This window comes from Corvus kubaryi, unplaced genomic scaffold, assembly GCF_017639235.1.
Source record: "Corvus kubaryi isolate FWS band 111438036 unplaced genomic scaffold, C.kubaryi_AGA036_p1.0 37396, whole genome shotgun sequence".
Classification (NCBI taxonomy): Eukaryota; Metazoa; Chordata; class Aves; order Passeriformes; family Corvidae; genus Corvus; species Corvus kubaryi.
In genome coordinates, this window is record NW_024581135.1 from 28,986,156 (window position 1) to 28,992,155 (window position 6,000).

The 6,000-nt window shown below is 39.7% G+C and overlaps 1 long non-coding RNA gene across 2 annotated transcripts in view; it reads right to left on the reverse strand.

Annotated features, from left to right (window-relative positions):
- LOC121670759 overlaps nucleotides 1–5,229 on the reverse strand; it is a 67,320-nt gene extending 62,091 nt beyond the window's left edge. For both annotated transcript variants that reach the window (XR_006018248.1, XR_006018247.1), the window contains exon 1: nucleotides 5,030–5,229. This is a non-coding gene — a long non-coding RNA (uncharacterized LOC121670759). The remainder of the gene's footprint in view (nucleotides 1–5,029) is intronic.
- Between the last annotated feature and the right edge of the window lie 771 nt (nucleotides 5,230–6,000).

Genomic DNA, 6,000 nt, shown 5'->3' on the forward strand with positions numbered 1-6,000 from the left:
TGGGAAGTTTGGATTTAAAAGGCAGAGCAGAAAGCAGCACTGGGTTCTGTGCTGCATCCCAAAGCATCCTAGCAGCTGGTGTGCAGCAGGGTCTCTGCTCTCTGCCCTCCCTGCTCAGATGTGTGCCTGCTAAAACTCCGCAGCAAGGAAAGTGGTCATTCCCGGTGCCAGGGGAACAAATGCCCATGTCCTTGTGCGTCCCTCTGAACATGCTGACATCCCATTTTTAAGTCAGAGCACGAGCAAGTTTCTTGTGTCAAGGGCAACAGTGGATACCTGAGGGGCAGCAAGAGAAACACAGGGCTGCCTTCTGTTCCCAACTCTCTGCTGAATACAAACACAGTAAAAAATTAAAAGATGGAAAAGGGTTTATTCCAAAGCTTTACTTCCAACAGCACATTAATGACCAAATTAAGACTGAACAGAGAACATGGCAAATGATTAAAATGCTAATGACATCACTGAAAGACATAAAAGATGAAGGATGCCCATTTTGTGCGTGGTTCAGTGATAGACACATTGACAGAAGCGATGCTAAGCAAAGACTGGTGGAGTCTTTCTTAATGTGATTTTAAATGCCTGATTTTTTTGTAGGAGTTTTCTGCCTCTGCTCTATGAAATACGATCTTTGTTGTTTCTATATAAGATAATTGCCTTGAAGTTCTCCAGCACAGAAGACAAAACTTTAGTGAAGGCAAGCACAGCCTAGCAAGGGATGTTATTAGAGCCTGAACTGCACTGAGGAATTTCCAATACTGACTCTATTTCTGGGGAAAAATCATTGCTTGGAAAGAGCTGATGGGATCTGGGAAGCCCCTTACACTTCCTGCCCCACTCTGTCACTTCCTGGAATGTCAGACACAAATCTGTGCTAAGGCAGGTTTGAAATGGGATGTAAATTCCCAGAGTGGAAGTGGTGCTGTGAACACAATACAAGGTGGAAATGCCAGAGCAGGACTGTTCGAAGCACACCTGCGGGTGGCTCTGAACCCACATCTACCAAATGTTCTTCTACATTACAAAACCGATGCACTGCTTCAATTTTGCACCACAAGCAAATGAGAGCACAGCTACTTATCTCTGCACCATCAAGCATTTTGAATTAATGACATAACATCATCTACTGGGCACCTGATCTGCTGCCACACCGACTGGACACTGGAGATGAAAGCTGCATCTGTGAGATTGCTGATTTCTTTAATGCAGGTCAATATATCATAGACAGCCAGTGCATTACTTTCTAATCTAGACACAGGAGCTTTCTGGCATTCAGAGCAGCCCTTGCCCAGCTGCTGCTGAATGCTTGGAGGAATTCAAGTTTGAATAGTCATAAACAAGCATCACATAGCAGAGAAAGGCATCCTATCTGGTACCTCAGGTACGGTAGCACTGAAATATCAGCTGCAGCACTTTTTGCTTGGAAAGCAGCAAAGCAGCAGGGCAAGTTCAGTGCAGAAAGGAACAAAAAGCCAGAGAAAAAATATACAGAATGTTTGTGTACTTATGGCTGCCCTGCTTGAGTGTGGGTTGATGGATGATTGTGTGCCTGAGCCCCTGCTTCCCTACAGCAGCACCCACCTTCTCCAGACCTGCAATAGTGACAGTCCCTGCCACTTGTGCTGACACCCATTAGATCATCTAATCAAGATGATTTCACCAATTTGACTCAGACTGAAGGGAGTCAGGGATTTTTGTGTCTCTCAGACCTCACTGGATTAAGAACAGCAACATCGTGTCAGGCAAAAACCCCTTTAGCTGCACATAATCACAGCACTACAGGACTCGCTTTGCACCAAGTCACATAAGTGCTCTATTTGCAGGACAAAGAGGGAACACAAAAACCATTACTTCCACATACTGATTCCCTGAAAAAAATTACCTCCTAGTACTGCTTTATTTTCTTTGAAAGGAATTACACGTATTTTTCTTCATTACAAAAAGCTAAATCTTTGTATCCTCCCAGCTTCAGATAAATTCTCCCATGCAGCAACAGATAAAGGATGTTCAGAAATTAAAATATGTGACTTGTATAAATACATAATGAAACAATTGGCAAAACATTACAAAAACTAATATCCCTACTGATAGAATACAGAATTTGAAGTCCCCTTTAATAAAACTAAACATTGGGTTTCTTCAGAAGAAAAAGCTTCTAAGAGTCTTAACAGCATTAAGAGAAGAGAATAAACTATTGTTAACTTAATTTACTTTATAAAAAAAGTTAATCCTGCAACAGTCATTTATATTTTTCTGACTCAAAGGTGCTACTATGATTCACTTTCATTCCCAACTCCATTTCAGTATAATGGAGTTTAGATGTGCCTGTGAGACTGTTGATTTATCAAGCTGTAAGTTGCATGTTGTACATTTTTAGACAAGTCACTTAAAATCTTTGCAATGGTACCTTGTTCTGGGAATCAGTCTATTTTTTTTTTTTCTCTTTTTGGAAAGGCAGAAGAAACCATATGGCAAAACTACATAGCATCCTCCCATAACTGTTCCAAAAAGCATAGGGACTTCTCTTGTCATCTTTTTAGTTTTTTACTAATTATAAGAGTTGTCAAATCCACTTTTCCAGTGCTGCTGCTGAAACCATTGCTAGCTTTTCCAAGGATACAAGTGATTTTTGGCTTGAAATTTTTTGGCTTACAAAGACCCCCTCCCTCCCCCCCCCCCCAATGTCAATCTTTTAGCTTTTCACTGTCAGAAATCACAACCAATGGCTATAGACTTTGTCATATTTCAAAGTATGAAGCATCATTACAAGATGGATATTCGAACTTGGTGTGGCAACAGGCTTCAAAGAGTGGAAAATATTTTTTGTTCTGTTGGCTTCACTGTTACTCCTCACTTTCACATCACCTGGAATAAACATCTAGCTTTTCCACAGCATGAACTGAAATGACAAATTAAATTGCTTCCCATTTGCTTCATCCTAACCTACCCATATGCACTCAGAAACTTACTGCATTTAAACACAAATTTCACAAGATATCCACGATTGCTTTTAAGAGACACAAAAAGATATTTTAAAAATGTCATGTTGCTTTTGAGAAAGGAAAAAAATATACTCAGTAGAATAATTTGAGACTCAACACAAATCCCATCCACATTGCAGGCATGGTGCAATGGGAAGTGAGGTTGCTTTTCTGAACTCTGCATGGCCATCCCAAAGGTCCTCATTTGCTAACTTATTCCATTCCACAGGGAAAATGTACTTAGCAAAACATCTAGCTCTTATCTCACAATTTCAATTCTTCTCTTGCTCTTATCTTACAGAAAGTGTCCTACAACTTAGATCACTCAGCAACACTTTCGCAGCAAGTGTAAGACAGAGACAGAGGAAAAGAATGAAGCTTATTACAGTCTAAGTACCACAAATTCTGGCTTTTGATTTATTTTTATACTTCTACAGCAGAGGCCAGAAAAAGGGAAAAAAGTTTGGAAAAGAGATTTTGGTATAGAATATTTCAAAACACAGTTCAGACATAATCTACATAAAACTTAAAAATAAAGCAAGGAGAAAAAAGTTGACTTTGACAAGCATAATCCCCTCTCCCAAAAGAGACATTACTCTGTTATATTTGAAAAACATATAAATAGCAGTTTCTTGAACACACTGGTATTATTAAAACCTTTTTCCCACCCCTAAAAAGAGGGAAAACTAGTGCAGTTTCAGGAAGTAACGTTGGGTTTTCTTCTGATTTGCACAATTACTCCAAAACTTTCCCCTGCAACTTTATTCTATCACATAAGTCGGGAGGTGTGATCTGTCTACCAGTCCATGTCTAGCCAAGACTAGGATGGGGAAATCTCAACGTTGTTTCAGAAATTGCTAGTATCAATGATCAATGAAATATTTCTTATTCTTCTTTAATACTTAGCCTACAGTGAAGAACCTGAGATAACCAACGGCCAATCAGGAAAGGTTTGAAAATCTCACGTTATTCATGCTTAATATTTCATCTGATCAATTTAACCAGTTGCAAAGCTACAACATTTCTTCCTCTCTGACGAGAGAGGGAACAAATTCCTAGCTCTCCTAGAAGCCATATAAAATTTTAATATGGCTGCTTCCTGAGTACCCACCTGCCGCAGCACAAACAGTAAAAATGTGAACAGGAAAAAAAACAATGTAATGCTGCTCCTGTTTTGATTTGTGTATGACACTTAAAAAAAAAATAATGAGAAAATCAGTTATAACATGGCCTCTGTCTGCAGTTTTTTGTTTCCCTTTCTGAACAGATGCACCACTTGGGCCTTTACATATTAAGCAGAGACCAAAAATCTTCAAACCTATCACTGAAAAAAGGATTTTTCTTCAATTATGACTCCATATGTTTCCACTTCTAATAGCCCATGCAGCTGTATGTTAAACAAAAAGCTGTGAAACCCTTGACTAGATCAGACTAAGATGTTTCATTTTATGTAGCCTAAATATGTGCCTGTAAAGCTTCAACTTTCAGATTTCACTGAATTCAGCTATTAAAACTTAGGGAAGACAGAGAAGTCTCTCTCTGCACTCAAATACTATCTCAGGACTCTTGCTGAAGTCTTGCTTTCAGAAGGATTTCTGAATTCTGTCCACACAGAGAACTTTTTCCTTCAATGGAGGAAAAGCTGAGATTACCCTTAAATTTTACAACTTCTCTAAGACAATAATTGAGACAATCTACATAATAATTTTGTAGGACACCAATCTAATTTAAATATTTCAAGAAAATTAAAACTCTTGTACCTTCCCACTTTAGAGATTCTTCTGCTCTTTGGATACAGAGGATGCCTAAAGCTTTGAGCCCAGAAAGTCTTAAATGAAGACAGAAAGCACTACTGCCCTTGATAAACAACACTTAAAAGAGTTTTGTGGAGTTTTAATTATTTTCTAAAGGAAAAAAGACTAACACAGTAACTTAGTTGGTTCATGAACATGAGAAGAACATCCAAACCCAGGAAAAAACAGTCAGAGAAAAGTTAATCTTCTAAACACTTAAGCTTTAGGCTACTACTAAGCTATAAATACAAAACTCACAGGAAAAGGAAGAGACCTTCAGTCAGGGAGAAGGGAGAGCCATTCCAGCCTACATTTCCAGCACGAAATCTCTATCTTCTTCTCTATCAGCTCTCACTGGGCTGTGGGCCTCTCCTTTATAGCCTGCCAGTCCTCGTCATTCACATACTCATCGTTTGCTCCTGGTTTTCCTCCTCCCTGCAAACCAGCAGCAGTGACTTGCCCATAGGTGCATGCATTTTCTTGTTTGGGCTTTGCCTGTTTTCCAAGGAAGCATCACCTTAGGGAGTCAATTCACAAATGAGTCCGTATCTGGCTCACCTGTGTTAAGCAGTTTTTCCCTTTTTTTTTTTCTTTTGGTGGGTGGGGCAAGCATTAAACGATTTTTTTTTGGTCTAACTTTTACTGGATTTTGTCTGTTTCATATTTAACTTGTTACAATTTCTTGCAGAAGGCACTTCTCTTTCCCCTTACTCCAGAAATGCATTTCCCATTTCCCACACAGATAAGTGCTCTTCTGCTCTAGCTTTCTTGGCACACTTGCTGAAAACTTCGGAATGAAAAATAAATGAATAGGAGAGAGCATAACGCACTGTTCCTGACACACTTCAGCAGTTTTTCCCCAGAAGCCCTTGTGTGCTGGCCCCAGGCTGAGGCCACACACCACACCAGGCAAAAGCCACCTCAATTCTTTTTTCTTGGAACAGCACTATCTTTACACACTAAAAATTTCATTTTGTTTTACAGGCCCCTCCCCTGCACCAGCCTCCAGAGAAGATAAGTTTTATCAGTCCAGTGTCAGCAAAGTGATAAATAAGGGCATAGCCTGTTCCAGCATGAGCCAGATGCAGAGGCTTGCTTAGCAGCGCAGCCAAGTGCTTCAGCAGCTGATGATTGAAAGTGGAGGCTTAATGGAGTGAATTCGAACAAAGAATTAGAATAAACGCCACCTTTTGAAATAGAAAGCAAGCAGCTAAATGGCTTGGGTGAGA